Below are 27,914 nucleotides of genomic sequence, written 5' to 3'. Positions count from 1 at the left end.
CCCCGCATGCATTAGGTGTTTGTCCTGATGCTCTCCCTCTAACCCAATGCAAGGAAGCTAAGAACCTCGATAAAAGGTTAAAGGAACTGCTAACTAGAATAACCAGTTTAGAGAAGAACATAAATGACCTGATGGAGCTGAAAAACACAGCATGAAAACTTTGTGAAGCATATACAGGTATCAATAGCTGAATCGATCAAGCAGAAGAAAGGATATCAGAGATCGAAGGCCATCTTGCTGAAATAAGGCATGCAGACAAGATTAGAGGAAAAAGAATGAAAAGGAATGAACAAAGTCTCCAAGAAATATGGGACGATGTGAAAAGACCAAACCTATGACTGATTGGTGCACTCAAAAGTGACACAGAGAATGGAACCAAGCTGGAAAACATACTTCAGGATATTATCCAGGAGAATTTCCCCAACCTAGCAAGACAGGATAACATTCAAATTCAGGAAATACAGAGAACGCCACAAAGATACTTCTCGAGAAGAGCAACCCCAAGACACATAATCATCAGATTCTCCAAGGTTTAAATGAAGGAAAAACTGTTAAAGGCAGACAGAGAAAGAGGTCAGGTCACCTACAAAGGGAAGCCCATCAGACTAACAGCAGATCTCTCTGCGGAAGCCCAACAAGTCAGAAGAGAGTGGGGACCAATATTCAACATTCTTAAAGAAAAGAATTTTCAACCTAGAATTTCATATCCAGCCAAACTAAGCTTCATAAGCGAAGGAGAAATAAGATCCTTTCCAGACAAGCAAATGCTGAGGGATTTTGTCACCATCAGGCCTGCCTTGCAAAAGCTCCTGAAGGAGGCACTAAATATGGAAAGGAAAAATCAGTACTAGCCACTGCAAAAAACACACCAAAATATAATGACCAATGACACTATGAAAAAACTGCATAAAATAATGTGCAAAATAACCAGCTAGCATCATGATGACAGGATCAAATTCACACATTTGATATTATTAACAATATTAACAATATTAACCTTAAATGCAATTGGGCTAAATGCCCCAATTAAAAGACACAGATTAGCAAATTGGATAGAGTCGAGATCCATCGGTGTGCTGTATTCAGGAGACCCATTTCACATGCAAAGACACACGTAGGCTCAAAATAAAGGAGTGGAGTATTATTTACCAAGTAAGTGGAAAACAAAACAAAACAAAAAAAAAACACACAGGGGTTGCAATCCTAGTCTCTGATAAAACAGACTTTAAACTAACAAATATCAAAAAAGACAAAGAAAGGCATTACATAATGGTAAAGGGATCAATGCACAAAGAAGAGTTAACTATCCTAAATATATATGCACTCAATACAGGAGCACCCAGATTCATAAAGTAAGTTCTTAGAAACGTACAAAGAGACTTAGACTCCCACACAATAATAGTGGGAGACTTGAAAATTTCTTTAAAAAATTTTGCATATAAATAGATCCAATACTTGGAAGAAAAGTGATGGCTTCCTGACAAAAAGAACTGTGTTGTTCATATTACTATACCAGGCCCCAGTGGTCAGAGTAAATTTTAATGTAATTAGGATGTCCAGCAAGTAGCCTACCCATCCAATTAAATCCTCACAACGAGTTTAACTAGACCTCAAGTCATTCAGAAGTTTAGTTTTCTTGGACACTTCCAGAAAAACTAAGATTAGATCTCAAATTCCAAACATCATTTGATGCTCATCTGTGTTTTTGCATATTTTTGACCACCAGGAAAGCGAGTTCAATAGGGAGTGCTCACTGACTTCCCCTTAAATCATTGTATGAAGTTCCAATAAGAGTTTCTCAGCCCACATGGGATTTAAGCAGGAAAAGCCACAGGTAATAAGAGGAAATATACAGAGTTCCCAGAGGTCAAATTCGAGGTTTGTTTCCCTTGACAAGTCATCTATAATATTTATGCATTTAGTAAATAAGAATGTCTACTTCATTTACATGACTGGAATATAATCTATATTACAGAAAAGATGTTAAGAACCCTTGAAAACAGGGCTGCACATCTATAACATGCTTTGATTGAACAAGTACAATTTAGGGACTCCAAAGTGGTGAAATGAAAGAGAAAATTGGTTGGTGCACAAATGTGTCCCTGGTTGACAATTTAACCATTTACTAGTTCCAACATGTTAGGAAAGTTACCCAGTGTATCTCACTTTGCTCAGATACAAAGTGGAGATAATAATTGTACCTACCTGGATGGTTCCATAGTAAGGACTGAATGTCTTGATACATGCACAATACACTTAGAATTGTGCCTCGCACATGCATAAGGCTTTGCTACTGCTACTGCTACTACTACTGCTGTTGCTGCTGCAACCTAAGAGCCCAGCAGAGAATGGCATGTAATAGCTACCACATAATGATGTCTTCTACTATAATTTCTAGAAGGAGCTGAAAAATGGCAATAGGTTGCTGAGAATAGTTTATCAAAGTAATCTCACTTAATTCCAAAATAGTGAACAATCAGAGGCCTATGGACAAGTCACCAATACGGAAAAAGGAAAGAAGTGTTTCTTGAAGAGAAATCTTGAGATGATTAAGAGTGGCTGATTTGAGAGTTATACACCAGAGTGAGAAATACCTGCGACATGAGTCGCGGGAGTCAACGAAACAAAGAGAAAGAGAAACCTGAAAGAAGAAAAAATGTTTGTCAAAAAGGCGAGAGTGGGTAGAGGAACTTGAATCCAAGGATTGAAAGGAAGAGAGTAAGGAGAGTATACAACCATTAAAACAGGTGTGATTTCCCCAAAGCAGACTTCAGTAGAGTTGTTGGGGCAGCAAGCTTCTGAGAGAGACTGATGCACTGTCAACTTAAGCAACTGAACAGTCCATGTTAAGCTAGTTCAGAAAGATATAAAAAGTACTCAAGTATCACCTCATACAGAATGTAGAAGTTATTGAGTTCAAGATATTTTTGAAGGAAAGGAATATTAAAAGACTATTTCTGGCCAGGCGTGGTGGCTCACGCCTGTAATCCCAGCACTTTGGGAGGCCGAGGTGAGCAGATAACAAGGTCAGGAGATTGAGACCATCCTGGTTAACACAGTGAAACCCCGTCTCTACTAAAAATACAAAACAATTAGCCAGACGTGGTGGCAAGGGCCTGTAGTCCCAGGTACTCGAGAGGCTGAGGCAGGAGAATGGCGTGAACCCGGGAGGCGGAGCCTGCAGTGAGCCGAGATCGCGCCACTGCACTCCAGCCTGGGCGACAAAGCGAGACTCCGTCTCAACCAACCAACCAACCAAAAAAGACTATTTCCATGACATCAGCTACTTATTTCCCTACATGTTCACAAACCTCATCTTGCCCCTTCCTGAACAACAGACCCAAAATAGCATCTGGATATACTTCAGACTCCTCGGGTATCACCAGCCCAGAAATGAACCACCTCCTCCACTGCCTCCTCTTCCAAAAACTTCCTCCTCGTTTGTCAGCAAATGACCTCACGAGAGTATCAGGTGGCCAAACTCAGTGCTTCCCTTCTCTTCCATTCTCCTCCTCAGCCAATAAAACAGTAAATCCCGTTGACTCTGCCTCTTCCAGTTCTCTCAGATCTAGCCAGCCCATCTCTTCTTAGCCACTGCCTTGTCTAAGACTTAGCAACATTTCATTCACCAGCTTAAAGTCTTTCGTTGACTTTTTTGCCTACAAGTTTAAACTCCTTGGTATGGTATATGTGGTTCTTTTTTAATTTTTAAAATATTTTTATTATTTCAGTTTTCTTTATTTTACAGAGTCAAGGTCTCACTGTGTTGCCCCACCTGGTCTTAAACTCCTGGCCTCAAGCGAACCTCCTGCCTCAGCCTCCCAAAGTGCTGGGATTAAAGGCATGAGCCACCATACAGCCACATATACAGTTTTTTAGCATACCAAAGACAGGGGTGGGGAACTCTTGCAGAGGGAAGTGTTTTGTTATTAACAGTTTGTGATATAAAGTGTTTAATTTTGCTGGAATTATTTTTCTCTCAACCTAGTTCAAAAAGAAACAATGATAAGAGAAAGAGCACCTCACCAATCATATTGTTCCCTACTGAGTCAATTCATTATACTCTCTATCACAGAACATACCATGAATTTTTCACAACTCTGGATAGCTGAACATGTTATTTCCTGTCTCTCTAACTGGCAGGCTCCTACCCATCCATCAAGATTCAGCTCAGATATCACCTGCTCTAGGCAGCTTTTCCCAACTTCCCAAGGCAAAGTTTATTCCTCTCCACTGTGTTCCCACAGCATTTTAGGACCTCTACCATGAAATATATTTTTCATTTAAAATCTCATAGCCAGGTTCTCCAGGGCCAGGCATAATTCACAGGAGGTGCTTAATAAATGTCTATTGAACAAATTGAATCTAGAGGTGTCTAAAATGACAGCTCCATCAGAAGTAGGTAACAAAGCAAATGTATCAATTAAAATAAATTCTTAAAGACAGATGGATGAATATCACTGAAGCAGAAAAGAATTCCCAAGGGCCATTGTTGGCAACTAAGCATTTTTTTAAAAATGAGCTGGGAAAGAATTAAAAGAAAAATAATTTACATCTCAGTCATTATTTTCTTGTGGTTCTAACCTTGAGAACATTTTAGCTGGATAAGTGTACTCATGCTTTTTGGGGGAAAATCCAAGTTTTTCATTGTCTGGTACACAGCAAACAGTACAACCACTTCCTTTTCCCAAATAATTTCTTTAGCCCTGAGTCTTGTCCACAAACTTGTCCTTTGCCAGTCTTTCCACACTCTCCATGCTACTTCAGAATCTCTTGTCCTCACCACATTTGTGAGTAAAATTGGGTGGCTGTGGCTACTTGGTATTGCCACGCAACTAGTAGAAAAAAGGAGTGAGGGCCCAGTGCCTGATGGCCCAGCCACCAGAAGTCTTATCTGCTACCCAGGAATAATATTAGGAAGACAGTGTAACTTCCCTTTCTCTACATTTCAACTTCCAGCCATTACAACTATTCTAGTGATTTGTTTCACCCTTTCTTACCTCAGCCAGCCCTAGCATTGTCTATTTGAAGGTGGATACCATCTATACTCATTTACTAGACCAACTGTAAGAAGGGCCACTTAAATCTCTGGGCCCTGCCGGGCACAGTGGCTCATGCCTGTAATCCCGGCACTTTGGGAGGCCAATGCAGGTGGATCATGAGGTCGGGAGATCGAGATCATGAGGCCGAGGCAGGTGGATCATGAAGTTAGCCTTCCTGGCTAACAGGGTGAAACCCCGTCTCTAATAAAAACACAAAAAATTAGCCAGGTATGGTCGCAGGTGCCTGTAGTCCCAGCTACTTGGGAGGCTGAAGCAGGAGAATGGCGTGAACCCAGGAAGCGGAGCTTGCAGTGAGCCAAGATGGCACCACTGTACTCCAACCTGGGCAACAAAGGGAGACTGTCTCAGAAAAAAAAAAAAAAATCTCTAGACCCAAGCATTGTTACATCTATTCTAGTTATTTTCATAAAACAGTTCTGTAGTTTGACACCTGAGGCTCTGTGAGTAATTGCAAAGAAGGTAGTTTTAAAACATGGCCTCAAAACTCTTGACACCCTCCTACTGAGAAGTGGAGCACGTGTTCCACTCCTTGTGCCTGGGCTGTGGTGCGGCGCAACCCACAGACAAAGGAAATGCCACCATGTCAGTTTTTGAGCCCAGACCTTAAGAAATTGACATGATCTACTTCCTGTCTCTTGGGACACTGGCTCTCAGAACACAGCCACTACGCTCTTAGGAAGCCCAAGCAGCCCAGGTAAACTGGAATCAAGGCCCCTGGCTCACGGTCCTGACTGAGCTTCAAGCTGACGGCCAGCACCCACTTGCCAGCCTATCTGAATGAGTCATCTTGAAAGTAAGTCATGCATGTGTTCTTTTGAGAAATGTCTGTTCATATCCTTTTCCCCCTTTTTGATGGGGTTGTTTGTTTTTTTCTTGTAAATTTGTTTGAGTTCTTTGTAGGTTCTGGATATTAGCCCTTTGTCAGATGAGTAGATTGCAAAAATTTTATCCCATTCTGTAGGTTGCCTGTTCACTCTGATGGTAGTTTCTTTTGCTGTGCAGAAGCTCTTTAGTTTAATTAGATCCCATTTGTCAATTTTGGCTTTTGTTGCCATTGCTTTTGGTGTTTTAGACATGAAGTCCTTGCCCATGCCTATGTCCTGAATGGTATTACCTAGGTTTTCTTCTAGGGTTTTTATGGTACTAGGTCTAACATTTAAGTCTCTAATCCATCTTGAATTAATTTTCGTATAAGGAGTAAGGAAAGGATCCAGTTTCAGCTTTCTACTTATGGCTAGCCAGTTTTCCCAGCACCATTTATTAAATAGGGAATCCTTTCCCCATTTCTTGTTTTTCTCAGGTTTGTCAAAGATCAATGAAAAAATGCTCGTCATCACTGGCCATCAGAGAAATGCAAATCAAAACCACAATGAAAAGCCATCTCACACCAGTTAGAATGGCGATCATTAAAAAGTCAGGAAACAACAGGTGCTGGAGAGAATGTGGAGAAATAGGAACACTTTTACACTGTTGGTGGGATTGTAAACTAGTTCAACCATTATGGAAAACAGTATGGCGATTCCTCAAGGATCTAGAACTAGATGTACCATATGACCCAGCCATCCCATTACTGGGTATATACCCAAAGGATTATAAATCATGCTGCTATAAAGACACATGCACACGTATGTTTATTGCAGCACTATTCACAATAGCAAAGACTTGGAATCAACCCAAATGTCCATCAGTGACAGACTGGATTAAGAAAATGTGGCACATACGCACCATGGAATACTATGCAGCCATCAAAAAGGATGAGTTTGTGTCCTTTGTAGGGACATGGATGCAGCTGGAAACCATCATTCTCAGCAAACTATCACAGGAACAGAAAACCAAACACTGCATGTTCTCACTCATAGGTGGGAATTGAACAATGAGATCACTTGGACTCGGGAAGGGGAACATCACACACCGGGGCCTATCATGGGGAGAGGGGAGGGGGGAGGGATTGCACTGGGAGTTATACCTCATGTAAATGACTGGTTTATGGGTGCTGATGAGTTGATGGGTGCAGCACACCAACATGGCACAAGTATACATATGTAACAAACCTGCACGTTATGCACCATGTACCCTAGAACTTAAAGTATAATAATTTAAAAAAAAAGGAAAGTAAATCATCCAGACCCCGGGGGGGCTGCCCTATCTGATGCTAGGAGGCACGAAACCTGTTCGCGTCACTCAAATGACAGACTGAGGAACAAAATAAATGAAAGTCATTGTTGTAAGCGTCTGATTTTTAGGATGGTTTGGTACAGAACAATATATAAATGATAGAGCAAAGTAACTGACCAATGAGTGATAAGAAAATGTTCAATTCCAGACCAGGTTTACATATCTAAAAATAAACCATACTGGATTTATAAGCCATTTTGCTGAAAATGTCTTTCTTAACTTATTATTCTCAAAAAGTTTAAATCATACAAAAGTCATGAGATGAGTTTACCCATTATGCACTTACCCATGACCTACCTTAAATAATTTTTAATGAATGGTAAATCCAATATGAATTTTAAAGCAAATCCAAGGCATCATATCATTTCATTCCTAAATACTTGCGGTATGTCTTTAACAGAAATCAATTTTTTTTTTTAGAAAACGTTTAAAAATACTATTTTTGCATCTAAATTAGCAAGTCCTTAATAGTATCTTAATATTACCAAAGATCCTATCACTATTCAAAAAAATTTTTTGAGACAGGGTTGGCTCTGTTACTCAGGCTAGAGTACAGTGGTGAAATCTCTGCTCCCTGCAACCCTGCCCTCCACACTCAAATGATCCTCCCGCCTCAGCCTCCAGAGTAGATAGGACCACAGGCACGCACTCCATACCTGGCTGGTTTTTCGTACTTTCAGTAGAGATGGGGTCTCGCCATGTTACCTTGGCTGATCTCAGACTCCTGAGCTCAATTGATCTCAGAGTGCTGGGATTACAGACGTGAGCCACCATGCCTGGCCTGTTTTGCCTTTTTTTAATTTATTAAAGTCTGTATTCACACAAGGCATTAAGCAGATTTGTTATTTAACCCTCATTTAAAAATCTATAGATTCTCCCTCTCATTCTATTGTTTCATCATTTTTATTTATTGAAGACTCCTAGTCATTTGTTCTGTAGATTTTCTCATATTCTGGAAATTGCCAACTGTATCTCTGTGGTTTGGTTTAACAAGATCCTCTGTCCCCTATACTAGAGCTGTATCCAAATGCTTGGTACACTTCAATCAGATTTTTAAAATTTCTTGTTTTGCTGAAAATTGATGCTTTGAGGGTTTTCCCAAAACTGATGTTTGAGTCATGAAAGACACAGTATGTCTTTGTTCTACAATCTTATTACTGAGAGAGCAGTGGCCCAGTTCAGACTTGGTGACCAGTTACTTAAAAAACAACTCCTTGAGTCTTATGATAATCATGCAGGTTCACTAGACAGAGATCAGATCTTCTCCTAAATAACTCTGACTTTTACTGCCCTGCCCTCCACAACACAAATAACATAAACTCATTCATTTTACAAACAGTAAACAAAGACGAATAAAGTAAAATACTTGTCTTCAAGAAGATCATACTCCAGTGGAACACAAAAATGTGAAATTTACAGCACAAAGTGGCAACTGCAATTACAGAGATAAGCAGCTTTGCAGAGACACCTGCCTGGGCTTATTTCTCTTTTGCCAGTGAATGAAACTTACCCCAGGTCATCAGCAGAACAGCAGATAGTATGGTAGCTGAGAACACGGCCTCTAGTATAAGCCACTGTCTGGTTTCAAGTCCTGGCAACATCAGTTCAAATCCTCTAACCTCTGTCTGCCTCAATTATTTATCTATAAAATAGGGATAATAAGAACACAACAATAGATTATTAAGGTAAAGATCGTTAAAGTAAGAATTATCAAAATTAATGCATGAGAAACACTTAAATCAGTACCTAAAACACTGTAGATGTTTATTTGCTCCTATGGAAGTTACCATGAAAATGTATGGCCCTAATAAAATGTTTAAAATCTCTTTTGAGATAATAGGATACTAGATCAGTGCCAAAAAGTCCTGCTTGTTAGGAAAAGCTGGGTCTCAGCTGAAAGAAGCCTCAGTCTAGTGTAGATTTTCTGAAGACTACAATAGAATATGGAACACAGGGACCTGTGTATAGGCAGAGTAGGAAGCTGTCTATTCAGAATTGTTTGAGGACTTTGTCCTTGGTCCAAACAAACTATCTTCCCACAGGGCCATTGGGAGTGCCTCTGGGTCAAGAATTTCAGGATGCATGATCTCATTTGTCTGGGAAGGAGTAATACATCTAGATCACTGAACCTGGCAAAGCTTCATTTTTCAGATTAGTCATTCCCTGTTCTTTAAAACTTTTCTGGAGGAACCAAATGCAGGAGAAGTCAGTTTGATGTTAGGAGGAGGTTGGAAATGTTCTAGGCCTTCAAATATGTCAGCAGAACAGATTCATGTAGGGTAATGAAGTAAAAGGCTATAGTCACCCAGTGAGTAGCTTGATATCGGGTATGCAAGATAGGAGTGAACAGGTATCCTGAAGGCGACCCTCACTACATAGTTTATGCCAGGCTAAACTTTAGCCTCCCTTCATACTGTCTCCTTCACACCTATCCTGCCATGTAGCTAATACCCCTTTGTTTAGTTCAAACCTCTTTCCTTAGCAAAAAACTACTCAGGAAAGCATCTAAAAGGATCTGAGGCAAACCGTTTATACTTTTGGTTTTAAGACTGCTTTTGAATTCTAGAATGAAAAGTTATACTTCTCAATAAAGACATTCCAAGACTTTGAAAAGAATAGTGCTTGCTTTTCCCAGGGAAGCCTTCCTCATGTCCCTGGGGCATAGGATTCAAACATTTAAGGAAAATCTGTGTGCCCTGATGACACAGGACATGTTATCTGGGTATTTAATTACTTAAGGGACATCTCCAAGCTTAAAAACAAACAAATGACAGCACAACAAACTGAAGACAGCTCTGCATTAAGATGCTGCAGACCTTGGCCTTAAACTCTCACCTGTAGAACAAAGGCGTGCCATTAGCTTACATCACTCTGTCTCTGTTGCTTTGCATTTCTTATATGTCAAATAGTGTTACCAAAATAGAATCATATGAAGCGACCAGTATACATCCTGGTTTAGGGAAATCAAGAAAGAAAAAAAAAAGACTTAATCTTCTTTAGTCTAGTACCCCTGAATGGGGAATGGCAGATAGGGAATAGGAAATTAAAAGTAAATACATAAACCATACTTAGACAGCAAAGTTGTTTTCAGATTTTGGCACTTTGAATACCAGAACCAGAAGTCTGAATCTGATATGAAAGGAGTCATGATAGATACTTAAAGGAAATCCAGGCTGTAAGGAATCAATACGAAGGTTACAGAGGAGTGAGAAAAGGCAGGCAAACCAGAGTAATCCAGACGTGACAGGTTATGCACGTACATATGTATGTATGTACAGGTTACTGTGGGAGCCTGCGCTCACATGGTAGCTGTGAGAAAAGGAAAGACAATGAATGTGAATGATACAAAAAGAAAGAGATTGATGACAGAAAGGCTATAAGAAATCAGAGAGAGGAAATAAAGGTGACTACATTTTCAAACTCAGACAACCATGAAAATGGTGAATATTCAACTGAAATAAATCCAAGGCTGGGTGTGGTGGCTCATGCCTGTAATCCCAGCACTTTGGGAGGCCGAAGCGGACAGATCACTTGAGGTCAGGAGTTCAAGACCAGCCTGGCCAACATGGTGAAACCCTGTCTCTACTAAAAATGCAAAAATTAGTCAGGCCTAGTAGCAAGCACATGTAATCACAGATACTCAAAAAGCTGAGGCACAAGAATTGCTTGAACCCAGGAGGTGGAGGTTGCAGTGAGCTGAGATTGGCCACTGCACTCCAGCCTCGGTAACAGAGTGAGACTTTGTCTCAAAAAAACAAAAACAAAAAACCAGCTCCTAAATATTATAAAGTATTTTATGTTGAGTGGATTTATTGCTAAGAATTTAGTTATTAATCATGGAATTCATCCTGGACTGCTGATATTGTTCTTTTTCTATATTTTCTTTATAAATTCTCAAATAAATATTTAAAAAACTCTTTGAATTTATTATTAACTTCAGCAATATGTAGCTTACTAGCTAGGAGTAAATTATTCTTATTTTTTAGAATGAACAGTGGCAGAACCCAATAAAGATGAAAAGGTAGTGATGCTTCAACTACCTTTGAGTAACCATATTAGAAAGCATTAAATATTGCACCAAATCTCTCAGTAAACTTACACAATGTAACTTTTTTGTGTGAAACACTGAAGTAGATAGTTGGTCTTGTACACGTAAGTAATTATTAAATTGACAGTAAGTGAAGAGTAAGTGGCAATAAGTGAAAAGTAATTTATAAAATTAAGTATAGAATATTATGGTTGATGGTCATTTTGGATTTAGTTTTATCATATCTGAGCACAATCTAAATTCATATTTATAAAATAAACATTTTAATCAGGACTATGCCTTTAACAATGAATTTTTATCTGGAATGATTTTTTTGGCAAAATTTACTAGGTCATTTAAATCCTTTGGTTAAGCTTCAAAGTGGCACAGTTAACCATTTACATATTTTTGTTTTTTGTTTTTTTTTTCAATTTTACTGAACTTACTTTAAGCAGAGTAATTTTTCCAATATAAATCTTCAATGAAGATTTTTTTCTGAGTAGAACAGTCCTAAAATGTTGAGATCAAAAATCCCTACTTCAACATAACAAGACACTTGGAGTAAGGCAGCCATCAGTAGGAAACATGTTGAATGCTTTCTTGAACCATGTCTGGTATAATAGCCCACTTCCACTGAAGTAACCAAATCCTCCTCATTTGTGTGATTTTTAATTTTCAAATATTTCCTCATTGTTTAATGATAAGAAGAAAGAGAGAAATAAAAAGAAAAGAAACTTAGTCCTCCTTGGTCATGATGGAGTCACACGCTCTCCAAAAAGACATTTTCCCAACCTAAACACATGGTGTTTCTGGTACTAATTTCATTGCTAAGTAAGTACTGTATGATCTTTGAATTTCACGGGACCAGAAAAAAAAGCAAAAGTAGGGTCATAGATTTCACCACTTAAGGACCAGCTGATCATGGTTCATGCTATAGTAAAACGCACTGGAAATCTGCATGCCCTACTTTCTGAACACCTAGCAAGCATATTGCCGACTATGACTTTCACTCCCTCAATTATTCATTTGTCATTGGCAAAACTTGTTAAACGTATTTCTTGTCTTTGAGACACAACAAGAGAATATAATGTTTCCCTAGGATGAAGAAGTTGGTAGCATGATGGATGAAACTTCAGGAACATTACACCAGCTGCTTGTGTAAGCTTTAATAAAAAACACACTTGGGTCTTCCTTGCTAGATATGAAACTTAACATTTGGCCTGGAAGGAAATCTAAGTACCATTTTTTGCTATAGTTGGATTTTTACCTGTATCAATTGTTCAGATAAATTATTTTCTAATGGCTTAGGATTGTAGTTTAAAAAAAAACCCTAGGATAAGATAATAATTTGTTTCTGAGGTCTTAATGTACTTTTTAAAAATCATTCCTCATTTATACATTATATATATATATGTGTGTGTGTGTGTGTGTATGTGTATATATATATAGAGAGAGAGAGAGAGAGTCTCTCTCTGTCACCCAGGCTGAAGTGCAGTGGTGCAATCACAGCTCATTGCAGCCTCAACCTCCCATGCTCAATCGATCCTCCCAACTCAGCCTCCCAAGTAGCTGGAACTACAAGGTACACACTACCATGCCCAGCTAATTTTTGTATTTTTGATAGAGATGAGTTTTGCCATGTTGCCTAAGCTGGTCTTGAACTTCTGGGCTCAAGTGATCTGCCTGCCTCAGCCTCCCAAAGTGCTGAGACTATAGGTGAAAGCCACCACACCCAGCTTCACATATCTTTTTTAAAAGTTGCTGTTTATGGCATTACATGCTATTTTCTTATAGTCTCATATATATGTATATATATGTGTGTGTATTTATGTGTGTGTGTGTATATATATATACACATACCTTTTAACCTGCCATGCAACTGTTGCTAGTTTAATGACTAGACCTTTAACTTAGCCAATGATTGTGATATCATTATGGGAGCCCTGGAGTGTCATACAAAATGTTATTATAGTGGGCACATGGGATGATCACTTAGATGCACAGTCAGAAATGAGAACCAAACTTGGGCATTAATAATTCATTTCTTGCAATTTTCATCCCAAAGAAACATTTGAATAATGATGCTTCTTTGGTTGGCAACCTTAGATATTCATTAAACTTTATTTGAATTTTACAAGGTCCTATTAATTCATTTAATGTCATTTTGTGTGAAAGTAGTAAGCAATTTAAAAAAGCAAAAGATCAAACAAAGTGTGTTCCTCTAATAAGATTATTCCTAAAAGTTCACAATTATGAAAAACCATTAGATGATCATTTATTTCATCCAGATCAATATACCTGTTTCTTTAAAATTATTTTTATGCGTAAAGATAAAAGCTATTACATTCATCCATCTCATTAGATAATGAATGTATTGTTCACCAACAAAATCAACTCATTTTTGAGACACTTGTGATTTTCTTCCTTATTAGCATGTCATACCAGAGAAGGATTATTGTGGCAGCAATTTGTTTCAGATTTACTCTGTCAGATCAGCCACTGATGACTTGAGACCACCCTCATCTGAGATAGAAAATGGAGCTTTTTGTTGAAATGTTGGAGTAGCAGATCTAGTCATATAATTTGAAAACCTTTAATCACAGACTTTTCTTATTTATCATTTCTTCCCAGTTCTCAGTTCAAGTTATTTTCTTTAATGTTTAGTGGAGAGAACTAAAGCATTTGAAACTTTAGTTTGCCTTTTATTTTCAATGTAGTCAATGGAATCAAAACTCCTTGGGAACAAAAATATATAAAGCAAGTATATATGAACAATACTTTTAAATCGACCCAATTTTATTAGAATCAAATCTACTGCTCTTATTTGTGTCAAACAGAAAAAAGAGATGGATTTAAAAATAATAAACTTTTATTTTGTTTTTTGAGACAGAGTATTTTTCTGTCACCCAGACTGGAGAGCAGTGGTACGATCTCGGCTCACTGCAACATCCGCCTCCTGGGTTTAAGCAATTGTCCTGGCTCAGCCTCCCAAGTAGCTGCGATTACAGGCGCACACCACCATGCCCTGTTAATTTTTGTATATTTAATAGAGACAGGGTTTTGTCATGTTGGCCAGGCTGGTCTCAAACTCCCGACCTCAGGTGATCCACCCACCTCAGCCTCCCAAAGTGCTGGGATTACAGGCGTGAGCCACCACACCTGGCCAAGTATGTGGAATTTCTATAAGATTCTGTATTTCAGATGTGTTTGGAATTAATAAATTATACAAAACTTTCTTAAAGTGAAAAATGATGAACTGATGATTAAATAATTAAATGTGGTGTGATGCAATAAAGGAAACTGAACAAGACAGTGGGAAAGTTACTTGTGTTCTAATCCCCCATTTACAGTATACAAACAAAACACAAAATCTGAAGCAAGTCATTTAACTTCTCAAAGCTTTTGTTGACTCATCTTCAAGCAGGGGATGTCATTTATCAGCTTCAGAATAAGGACTGCACCAAATTTTCCATGGAGTTCATTTGAAGCTCACACAACTACTATTTTATAAACATCTGCAAATTCATCACAACCTTCATGATTGAAAATTAGATCATAACAGCACAATTAAAATTTTATAAGCCGGCCGGGCGCGGTGGCTCAAGCCTGTAATCCCAGCACTTTGGGAGGCCGAGGCGGGTGGATCACGAGGTCAGGAGATCGAGACTATCCTGGCTAACATGGTGAAACCCCGTCTCTACTAAAAATACAAAAAACTAGCCGGGCGTGGTGGCGGGCGCCTGTAGTCTCAGCTACTTGGGAGGCTGAGGCGGGAGAATGGCGTGAACCTGGGAGGCGGAGCTTGCAGTGAGCCGAGATCACGCCACTGCACTCCAGCCTGGGAGACACAGCGAGACTCCGTCTCAAAAAAAAAAAAAAAAAAAAAAAAAAATTAATAAGCCATTAACCATCAAATTTAAGCATCAATACAAATTACTCAGACAAAAAAATTGTAAAGCTTTATATGCTTAGCTAAAAAATATGATTAATAAGTAGCAATTTATTTTTATGTAATCATGAATTAGATTTACATAGACATGTTCATTTATAACCAATTTTGCCTTTAAAAATATACTTAAATCAGTAATGTAAAAAAAGTCAGCAAGGTTCAAGCAATCTTTATTCTTACCTCAGAGTAGTTTAATAATCATAATCACATCTAAATATAATAGAAAATGCAAGGAAAATTGCAAAATATTTTTAAGAGTGGCATTTTCAGAATCAACTTTGCAAATTGCCTTTTAGAAGTCTCCACTGTGTAAAATAAATGTGAAATGTATTCCTTCAACTCAGACCTAAGCCCACCCTATAATGTGGTAAAGAGTTCCCCTTTCAAATCTCTCAATTTTATGTCTGGATATGTGTATCAACAATTACGTATATGTATGCATCTGCTTGGATGGGTCCATTGAGTATGTTTAAGTTGTACAATTTTCCTTTGCTTAGTGCATTATACTTACAAGAAAAATTTGTACTTTCCCAGCCAACTAAATAATAAAAAAAAAAAATTTAACTCATTTTAGGATTTGCCCTCGCTCACATACACACTCGTTCAGCAAGCACACACACATGTGCGAACACACACGTTTTAGTTGTACTAAACTTAATGTGAAATTTTAGATTAGAGTCTCATTTATTGGCAATTCTGGGAAAGGGTTTTAACTTAATCCTCAGTTAATGAAACCCTTGCTAGTGAATTTCCTTTGTCAACACTGCATTTAATGTATAGTGCTTCGTACCTGCTAGATCATCAAAACCCACAAAGTGATTAGGTTCAACTGGAAAGCAAAAGTTGGAAGGCAAGATTTTTGTAAAAATTTTATAAAAAGATTATGCTCAGAAATTACATGGGCTGACTCTACTTAAAAACTATTTTCCAGTTTCTATGTTTTGCTATTAAAAGCAATGAACAACCTACGCTTCAAACATAAACCATTTCTTGGAAATCAAGCCTGATTGATATATGGCTTCTTGAATAAAAGCAATCAGGTCAGATACTGGCTCAGATTAAACCAGCATAGCCACTTTTCCTTCTTTTGTCTTTTCAGGGCTAGACACATACATGAAAATGACTTTTAAAAAAAATTACACCAAATATCTACCCAAAATTGTTGGCAAATATAGTACATATGATAGTTAAACACTGGGTTTATAGGAAGCTACCAGGGATTCATATACTATTTTACATTACACCCCTTTCAAACGGATGGGCTACAATAACGTTCAGTAAATATGAAATATACATAACAATTATACTTTGGAGGAATAAGAGACACTTCTAGATTAGGCATTGTCTTCCAATATGGTACCCAAGGTAACTAAAGCAGAGTTACCTCTAATAAGTTAACAGTCACAAGGCAGAAAAAGGCATTACAGAGATCATCAAAGGCAAAAACACTTGGATTTTAGTGTGAAAAATCTATTATATAGTTGAGACTTAATTTTACTTAATAGCATAAAACCTACTTCTTTGATCAAAAAGCGTATCAGAATTCCACTTTGATCCCTTCACCTTCGGTGTTTCTTTAAGGGAATGAATTCATAATTCTTATACCATATCACTTTAAAGGGGTAATATTAATTCTTATTCAGAATAAAGTAGAAGGTAGATATGAGATCAAAAGTTTATTTTTTAAAAACTGTAAGATATTGCATATTTAAAACTGGTCTGCTAAAAAAAAAAGACTTCTTTTGTATGAATGATTTTTATATTTAAAGTTGCATGATATTAAATTAGGATGTAGTTCAGCCAAATGCCTTCCAGTAATTTTTCAGTCTTGTCAGTTTAATTGTTACCACATTCATTTGAAGAAAAGCTAAGAAAAGCTGGACATAGTGGCTCACACCTATAATTCAAGCACTTTGGGAGGCTGAGGTGGGTGGATCCCTTGAGCCCAGGAGTTCAAGACCAGCCTGGTCAGCATGGTGAAACCCCATATCTACCAAAAGTACAAAAAGGTTATCCTGGCATGTTGGTACACATCTGTGGTCCCAGCTACTCGGGAGACTGAGGTGGGATAATGGCTTGAGCCTAGGAGGCAGAGGTTGCAGTGAGCCAAGATCTGGCCACTGTACTCCAGCCTGGGCGACAGAGCCAAATCCTGTCTCAAAAAAAAAAAAAAAAAAAAAAAGACTTTAATTCAAAATTCCCTGTAATATCAGGTATAATTGTTTTGAGTGAACTTCTCTGATGCTTGGCTACACACACACCCAAAATCTAAAACACACAAAGAATAAAAAATCCAGATAGAGGCCTAACCCCCAGGTATAAAAGAAAAATGTCTACCAGCTCTTCACAGAGATTGGCATTATCTTTTATGCAGTAAATAGCGAGAGACTTAATAATAATTCAATTCCGTCCTTTTAGAAATTCACCAAATCTTTGTTTCCATGACCCCTATTTCTAGACTCATCAGTCTGTTACTTCAGTGTGTAAAAAAGTGTTCTCTTTTCTTTCTTCTAGCTATCCTACTTACTAATTTTTTTTAAATTCTGGATTTTTGTTCTACATAAAGGTATGTCATGATAAACATGACTTTCGACTTTTATTATATAATACCAAGAGAAAGAAAAGGTACATATACATGTGTTCCCACGTATGTATGTAATGATAACTTATATTACAATGAGGGGATTTGTTTCTAAAGAAAACTACTCATCAAAACAGAAAGTCAAAGAAGGGGTAAAGGGTGTACAGCCCTTTCTCCTATGTACTGGGTATGTGTGTAAATAGTCTGTCATCACCTTATTCTGTCTCAAGCAGAGTGGTCTGTGACATGCAGTAGGCTTTGCCCAGTGTTATTAGAATATCCTTTCCTTTCAGGCAGCTATTTAAGGGTGGATTCAGAGCTCTTTCTTCTCCTTGAACTAGTAAAGTGGGAATGTGGTATACACTCCTTCTTTACAAGAATATTTTGAAATATATAATAATGCACTGATTTAAATCTTTGCAATGGGTGCTGTAATATTAAGAGCCCCTGAAGAGCCTCGAGCTTTTGTGGAAGTAAAATCTCTATAAATAGTAATGAGGTCAATTCTCTCATATTTTGAAGGGCATGAGTGAAGGTTTATAGAAGGGGATGGAGCAAAGGGAGCATAAGCCTGGATGTCATGATTTTCAAGTGTTTACAACACTTCTGTTCCAGTGACAGAGCAAAGCTAAACTTATAGTCCCTTTAAAATATGAGACTCAAGCTTATTATTACCATAGTGGGTATTCTCTCCATGCTTTTACTGCACCCTGAAATAATTCCTTCAGTTTATAGGTGAGTTTGCAATATTTTTAAAAGAAAGGGAAAAAAATCTCAAATAGGCTAATTAAAACAGCAATTCAAACAGGTAGTATGAACACCATTTGGATGTCAATATATACCCATACAAGAAAAGTAGGTCAGGCAATTGGGAATATTTTAAATCTTTCACTAATCCCTGTTGGAGACCTGAAAAAATAAATGAATTAGTGACACTTTGTATGCCTGTTATTTAGGGGTCACAAATTTGGCTCTATGATTTCAAGCAACAAAAGCATAAATTCAAGCGTAATAGATTATAAGATTCAATATTCATAAGATTAAAACATAACAACTATTTGGGAAAAGTACTCCTTATAATGAGGCTAGAGAGAATGCTTTCCCTTGAGGTTCTCATAAACTGGACCCCGTGTCCATGTAACAAGCAACATCCTTAATGTGGATGAAGCAACACATTTATTAATAATAGGGACAACTTTACTACAATTAAAGATAATTGCCTTATGCCAAAGTGCAATTTCATAAAAGCAATGGGAGAGGATTTTGGGAGAAGAGAGAGGTGGAAGTGTTGTAGCTTTTTCACTCCTGTTGTTTGGTGAGTGGGAGAGAGTGTTACAGTTCTTTTATTCCCACCACAGGTTCCCACTCCAGTCCCACTCCAGTTTCTTGTCTCATGACCAAGAAGAATAAGGCACACAGACACCAAGAGTGAGTAAGGTAGAGTCAGATTTCTTAAGTGACAGAAAAGCTCTCAGCAAGGAGAGGGGACCCAAAACAGGGTTGCTGGCTGAGGGGCTAATTTTGGGGGTTTTATGGACTGGGAAGGACGAGGAGCGCACTGACTGGTCTGCACATCTTGGAGAAGGCATCATTCAGAAAGAGACAGGATAGTGAAAAGAATCATTTGGAGGCAGAGGTGAAACCTTGGCTCACAACCAGTCAGGGGCTGGAGTGATGTTACCTTATCCAAATGAAGATTTGGCCCTCGGCCAATCACAGAATATGTAAAACAGGTGAACGGTAAGGACCAATCAGAAGAAAGCACATGACACAAGAAAAAGGCACACCAAGGAGAGAGAAATATGTCCAAAAAAGGAGTGGAATTTGTTCTTCTGGGTTCATAGTGGGCGTTCCCATTTTGGGGCCGCAGCTTAATTTTCAGGCTGTTTTTAGTTTGAAGTTTTACCAAGGACCCACCCTAACTGCCTGCCTGACCCAGTTTCTTCCTTCCTCCTCTCTCAGAAGTCACTGTTGTACAGAGTTGTGGCTCTCTGTGGCTTCATGTTGGAATAGAATTTAGAATATTTATGAGTGAACAAACAATAAATATTTACCTATATATGCTCACCTAAGACAATATTCTATACATATTCACCTAAGCTTTGAAACCTACTGAGTGACAATATATACATTAAAATTCCTATCAAGTACTGAGAGTTATCAAGCAAGAAAACAATGAAAATTTAGTAACAGATAGTTATAGAAGGTTACTAGAATCTCAATGAACATACAAATGTGCTATTCTTTATACAACGTGGAAAGAAAAGCCTGTGATATTTATTTAAGGGAAGAAACGTGCAAATATTCAAAAACAGAACAATGGAAAATGACGATAGTGGTGATTAGACCTACCATATATTAAAATCCATTACAAATCTACAATGATTAAATTCATATGGAACTGGTATAATATCAATGGACCAGATCCTAAGACAGTTTTGCTGGAATGAAATAAGCTATTTAGAGCCGGGCGCGGTGGCTCAAGCCTGTAATCCCAGCACTTTGGGAGGCCGAGACGGGCGGATCACGAGGTCAGGAGATCGAGACCATCCTGGCTAACATGGTGAAACCCCATCTCTACTAAAAATACAAAAAACTAGCCGGGCGAGGTGGCGGGCGCCTGTAGTCCCAGCTACTCGGGAGGCTGAGGCAGGAGAATGGCGTAAACCCGGGAGGCGGAGCTTGCAGTGAGCTGAGATCCGGCCACTGCACTCCAGCCCGGGCTACAGAGCAAGACTCCGTCTCAAAAAAAAAAAAAAAAAAAAAAAAAAATAAGCTATTTAGAAAGAAAAACAATCTGAGAATCCAGCAGAAACCATAACCCAAATAAATTCCATTTCAATATAAAAGTGTGTTATTACAAAATGAAATGTTTAGTAGAAAATATAGGTAAAACCAATTTAATCTCTTCTTTAAAAAGGACATTCTTAAACAAATTTTAAGAACAATCTTCAATAAACTGAACAGTCATGCAAAAGATGCAATGATGAAACCTAACTGAATTTTGGATAAAGTAATAGAAGAACATAAAATAATGAAAGACTTATTTTAGGAGCAATAGGAAAAATTCAAATAAGGACTGGATATTAGATATCATGTAATTTTTGGTCAGGCACCGTGGCTCACGCCTGTAATCCCAGTACTTTGGGAAGCCAAGGCGGGTAGATTATCTGAGGTCAGAAGTTCAAGACCAGCTTGGCCAACATGGTGAAACCCCATCTCTACTAAAAATACAAAAATTAGCTGGGCATGGTGGCAGGCACCTTTAATCCCAGCTACTCGGGAGGCTGAGGCGGGAGAATCACTTGAACCTGAGAGGTGGAGGTTGCAGTGAGATGAGATCGTATCATTGCACTCCAGCCTGGGCAACAAGAGTGAAACTCCATCTCAAAAATAATTAATTAATTAATTTTTAAAAAAGACATTATGTAATTTTTGTTAATTGTCATAGGTGTTTTAATGGTATTGTAGTACATAGGAGAATGTCTATATTCTTAAGAGATTTACAACGAAGAAGATAGTAGCCCAGTGTCATGATGTTTGAAGCTTACTTTCAAATAGTTCAACAATAATAAATAAATATCTCTCATTTACTTATATATACGCAAACATATATATGCATATATGTTTATGTATGTATCATATATTGAAGTCAGAGAAAGGAGAGAAAATGTGACAAAATTTTATCAGCCAGTGAAATCTAAGTAAAGAGTATACAGGGCTCATTGGATTATTCTTTTAATTTTTCTGAGTCTGGAAGTTTTAAAACAAAAAGTTGAAAGGAAAAATAAAGTTGAAAATCAAAAGAACATTAGATTTAATGAGTTTAAAGTGTAAGGCATCTATACGTCAAAAAAAGGATACTTCTAAGTTACATGGCAAATGGTTATATTTTTAACAAACAAAAGGTTCATAAAAGTTATTACGGAAAACATTAAAAAACCACAAAAGGAAAATGATGCAAACAGATGCTCCCCAGAAAAACTTCAAGTGACTAACAATATATGAGAAAATCATCGCCAAGAAAATAATGTCAATTTCACTAGTCATCAGCAAGAAAATGGAAGATTATTTTCCCCTATAAAAGTTAGCAGTTTTGTTTGTTCATTTGTTTTCTTTCGTTTTTAATGGTTATACTTAATACTACAAAGGGTGCCAGAAGAGACATCTTTTCAGTGTTGAAGGGCTTGCAAAATGGTACAAGAATTCTGGAAAGAAAATTTGAAATGGTTTCAGAAACATGAAGAGTGTACAAACTTTCATCAAGTAATTATTTTCTGGAAATTTATTCTGCAGGAGGAACCAAAACTTGGACAAAGATTGTACACCAAAAATATACATCGTCACATAATGCAGTTACAATAAAGTAAAATAAGAAACAATTTCAATGTCCACTGTTAGGATATAGGTAAGCAAAACTTTTACTACGTGGCACATCTACGAATAAAACACTATGACATTGCTAATAATGTATATAAAAAGTTTAATGACATAAGAAACTTCATATAATAAAATCTTGATTTTCTGTTCTTGTGATAGTTTGCTAAGAATGATGGTTTCCAGCTGCATCCATGTCCCTACAAAGGACACAAACTCATCCTTTTTTATGGCTGCATAGTATTCCATGGTGTAGAGGGATTGCATTGGGAGTTATACTTGATGTAAATGACGAGTTGATGGGTGCTGACGAGTTGATGGCTGCAGCACACCAACATGGCACAAGTATACATATGTAACAAACCTGCACGTTATGCACATGTACCCTAGAACTCAAAGTATAATAATAAAAATAAATAAATAAATAAATAAAAATAAAACTCGAAAGAAAAAAAAAAGAAAAAAAAATCTTGAGTGAGAAAAACAGGGTAACAAGCCATATATGCACTATTCGTCCATTATGAAAAAAAGTTTATTTAAAAATCATGAAAAAAATGCTGAAAAAAATACCATGATGAAATATGAACAATGGTTGCCTGTAGGTAGTGTGATTATCTATGTTTTGTTTCCATTTTTATACTATTCTATATTCCCCAAATTTCTTGTTGTGAGCAATACATGCTGCTTAGTGAGATACAAATAAAGTTCATTTAGAAATGCTTGCAAAGACATTAATAAAGAGAAAGAAGAGAGCCTTCAGGTTACCTTGAGGTAACCAGAAACACACTGGAGCCCATCCAATGCTGACTTGGCAATATAAATACATATGTAACATAAATATTACATAATATTTAATATGTTTATATTTAATAATATATAAAATGTATTGTGTAAACAGAAATAAAAGCAAACCATATACCTCAGAGACCAAACATAACTTTTTGAAGACTTTCCAAACAAGCTCTGTTTTTCTGTTTTAATAAGGGTCAAAATATTCTCCAGAGTTTTTTGTTTGCCTATTTGTCCTGTTTTGTTTTGTTTTTATTTTCAGATAAAAGAGTTGAACATTAAGTAAGTGGGAAACTCTGACGTGGGGAAAAAGAAAGTTGTAGGGCTCTACCCAAATGAAACACTCTGAACACACACTTCTGCCCTGTACTACTCCATATTTGTAGTTAGACACCTCTCTGAGCAAAATTAACTTTTTTGAATCATAGAAACTCACTTATCTTAGCAATATAAATCTGTTCCGCATTAGAAAATCAAGATATAGGGAAAGACATACATATGACTGGTTTAAATTTTTCACATATTTATTTTTAATCTCCAATTAAATTTGAAGACTTGGACTGGAAAAGTCAATCACTTTGCTTGCCCATGATTTCCCGGTACTTCCTAACACTCTTTTAAGATCTACTCATACCTCCTTTGTCAGAGAGAATGTTCCCACAGGACTCACCGAATGCACAGAAAGACATATGACCCAAAACCCAGGCATGGCTGATTGTACCCAAAGGACACCTACTTAAGTGCAGTCTCTGTGATTTTCTCTTCGGAGAATTTCCAGTTAAAATACAGATAGGCCCAATTCATTTTCTGAGGGTAGTCTACCTGTCAAGTTACTGAATTAGTGGCTGGGATTACCACCTAAAGACATTTTTGTGTTAATAAGCCAACCAACAGAGCTGGGCTATGAAGAAAACCAAGAAAAGGAAGTAGAAACCCGTAGCTATGTAATGAACACAAATGATGCAGAGAAAGTGGGTGGATTAAGATGCTGTGGTTTCTGAGGGCTTTCTAGTTCTCTATTTCAGCACCTCACTCAGGCCTGCCTACATATCCTACCTTTGGTTTCATATGTCTAATGTCTTATGAAAACTTTCCCTTTATTTAAACAAGCTTTAGTTGTTATTTTGTTGCTTGCTACAAAAGCATCTGTCTTAGTCCATTCTGACTGCTGGAACAAAATATCAGAGATTAGGTAGCTTATAAACAAAAGAAATTTATTTATCACATTTCTGGAAGCTAGGAAATCCAAGATTAAGGCAAATTTGCTGTCTGTTGAGAGCCTATTGATGGGTTCATGGTTGGCATATTCCCACTGTTTCCTAACATGGTCGGAGACAGACAGCCCTCTTTATAAGGGCACAAACCCCATTCATGAGGGCTCTGCCTCCATGACCTAATCACCTTCCAAAGGCCTCACCTCCTAATACCATTAAATTGGTGATTAGGTTTTCAATGTATGAATTTTAAGAGGCCATAAACATTCACAACATTCAGACCATAGCAACATCCTTGGGTAAAATATATACTTCTCCTTTCTAAATTACATTGAAAGGTGGACAAGCTGTGTATTTTTTAATCCATCTTTAATAGATTAGGAACTGAGTCAAATAATTTAACATCACACGTCTAGTTACTGAATCCATGGGACATGAACTTAGATTTCCAATTTTAGTTCTTCCGCTGTTAACTTCTCTGTGTCCAAAGGGCAATGCCGTCCTAAAAGCCATTGAATACATCAGCAGAGGTCTGTTTTCAAGGTGGTGTAATTGGGAAATGCTACATCCGGGTCCTACTCTGGTAGCATTGTGCGAGGAGGCCATGGATGAACAGTTCAATTGAAAGCATCAGGACCACTTACTTATAGTTCTACCACCAAATTTGTAGAAAAACTCCAAAAAACTGTTTTGACATTAACTGTTAACCAAAATTTATTGCAGCTTCTATTTTAACTACAGCTATAGTGTCGGTGTTGAATTGTTCTTTTCATCAAGAGAAAAGCAAGTGAAAACGCCTTCTAGTTCCAGTGTTAAAAATGTTCTGTAAGCTCAATCAAACATCTTCAAATCTATCTAAAGAGGAATAAACAGCTAAAGTCAGCCAGAATCTACTCTATGCTCTTGAATATAGTATAACTAAAGAAATACAGTTAATTTACTAATACCTATTATAATAGCTACCTTTGTTTTTGAGACAGAGTCTTGTTTGTTACCCAGGTTGGAGTGCGGTGGCTCATGGCAGCCTCAACCTCCCTGGCTCATTAAATTCCATGTGGCTCACTGTCTCAATTCTTTCAGGAATTTGCTCAAATTTTACCTTTTCAATGGGACCCTTCTTGATCTGCCTATTAAATTCAGGCATTTGAGACCATCCTGGGTAACATAAGGAGAGCCCATCTCTATAAAAAATGTAACGGTTAGCCAGGTGTGGTGGTGAGTGCCTGTAGTTCCAGCTACTTGGGAGGCTGACGTGTTAATCTTGGATTTCCTAGCTTCCAGAAATGTGACCTGCCTATTTAAAATAAGTCTTGGCCCCTTATGTACCTAGTCCTATACCATACTTCATTTTTCTTTTCTGCCTGAATTTAAGCAATCCTCCTGCCTCGGCCTCTCAAAATGCTAGGACTACAGGCAAGAGACACTGTGCCTGTACTACCATTTTTTAAGTGCCTACATTGTGCCAGGCACTTGTCTGGGTTCTTTGCACACATTATTTTTTCATTCATTCAACAAATATTTTATTGATCATACAGTGTGCCACTCACTGTTCACACGTGACAATCCCTGAGAATATGACAATGAACAAAACGAAGTACATGCTCTCAACAAGTTTCTCAGACTTCATTTAATTGTTACAGTCAACTCACTGTTGTTACCACTTTTTTAAAGGAGGAAAATATCCCCCCAAAAGTTAAGTAATTTATGCAAGGTCACCCAATTGATGAGGAGTAACCTAGACTTCAGACTTAAAATTTCAGTTCTTTCCATTTGACCACAGTGCCTCTCATTAAATCATTGAGTATGGAAAGTGAGACATATTTATAGCCAGGAGAACATGGTTATGAAGCTGATAATCACTAATAATCCATGCCAGGACTTTCTCATATATATTAGTTTCTTGATGCATTTACTACAAATGTAGATTACTTTCCATAAAGTAATACTCCCATTGAAACCAATATTTCCTAAAACACTTAAACAACACTTGAAATATATCATTGGATCATCACTGGATCAGAATCTAAAATACTCCAAAGTCAATACAAACAACTTTCCAGATGTTCAATATAAGGTGAATGCAAGCAATTTCATTAAATCAAATTAGGCTAATTTTGTTTTTATTTTAATTCATTCATATATATGGAGTGCCTATTATGGGCCAGAACCAGTTCTAAGTGCTTGAATACTAGAATGAAAAAACAAACTTCTACTCCAATGGAGTTCATATTATTTTTTAAAAAAGAAAAGAAAAGAAAACTTGTTGTCATAAGGTAGCAAGTGCAGAAAAGAAAAATAAAGTATGGTATAGGACTAGGGGCATAAGGGGCCAGGACTTATTTTAAATAGGCAGATCAAGAAGGGTCCCATTGAAAAGGTAAAATTTCAGCAAACTCCTGAAAGAATTGAGACAGTGAGCCACATGGATGCCCAAGCAAAGACTCATCAACTTCAGTTTTCCTAAGGTGAGCATATCACGGTTATTGGGAACATCAGGATCGGAGAAGCAGCGGGCACCGGGTTATGTAGGATCTTGTAGGCCATCATAAGGAGTTTGGCTTTTACTCTGAGTTACATAGGAGGTTATTGGAGAGTTTCAAACAAAGAAATTTTATTACATATAATTTAATACATATAATACATATAATTTATTACATATAATATAATATTATACAGCAATTGCTTAAAAGAATCCCTGGCTATTGTGTAGAATAGACCATAGGAAGGCACAGGGTGGAAACAAGGAGATGAGTTGGGAGGCTTGTAGTAACCAAGGTGGGAGATGATAGCATCTTCCATCAAGAGTAGAAGGGGCCATATTCCTGGAGACATTTTCATTGTAGAGCCAGTAGGGTTTTCTAACAGATTGGATGTGGGGTTTCAAAGAAAGAAATCAAAGGTAACAACATGATTTTTTGCCCCAAGCAGTGGTGATGATAGAGTTGCCTTTTACCATGGAAGGAGGAGCACGTTTGAAAGGGTAGTTGTCTGGGCCGTGTTATGTGTAGTTTGCAACATGAAGAAAGTCTTTCCCAGAAGTGACTGCCTGTGTCAAGAGCTACTGATAGGCTGAGTGACAGGAAGGCTGAGAGACTAATGGATTTAGCAATATGGAGGTCACTGGTGACTTTGACAGAAGCTGTTGTGATGGAATGAAATGATAGGAATGAAAGACTGTTTAGTATGGATGAAGAAGCAATGGGGAAAGAGAAATTGAAGGCAGCAGGTAAAGTCGCCTTTTTTGAGAAAATCGGCAAAAACTGAAAGAGAAAAAAAGAAGTTGAGAAAAAAATATTAAATAACAAGTTAAAATTGAATAGCATTTTTATTTGCTGACAGAAATGGCCCATTAGAAAGCAAAGAATTGGGCCAGGCACAATGGCTCATGCCTGTAATCCCAGCTCTTTGGGAGGCCAATGCTAGAGGATGGCTGGAGACCAGGAGTTTGAGATGAGCCTGGGCAATACAGCAAAATCCCGTTGCCATAAAAAAAAATTAATCATTAGCTGGGTGTATTGGCACACATCCGTCATCCCAGCTATTTGGCAGGCTGATGCAGGAAGATTGCTTGAGCCTGGGAGTTTGAGGCTGCAGTGAGCTATGATAGTATCACTGCACTCCAGCCTGGGCAACAGAGTGAGACCCTGTCTCTAAAGAAAAAGAAAAGAAAAGAAAGTAAGCAAAGAATTGATGGGATCTATTTTTGCAGAAGGAGAGTGGATGAGATCGATCTTATCCA

The sequence above is a fragment of the Macaca mulatta genome, chromosome 4, assembly GCF_049350105.2.
Source record: "Macaca mulatta isolate MMU2019108-1 chromosome 4, T2T-MMU8v2.0, whole genome shotgun sequence".
Lineage (NCBI taxonomy): Eukaryota > Metazoa > Chordata > Mammalia > Primates > Cercopithecidae > Macaca > Macaca mulatta.
This window is presented reverse-complemented; position numbering follows the sequence as displayed.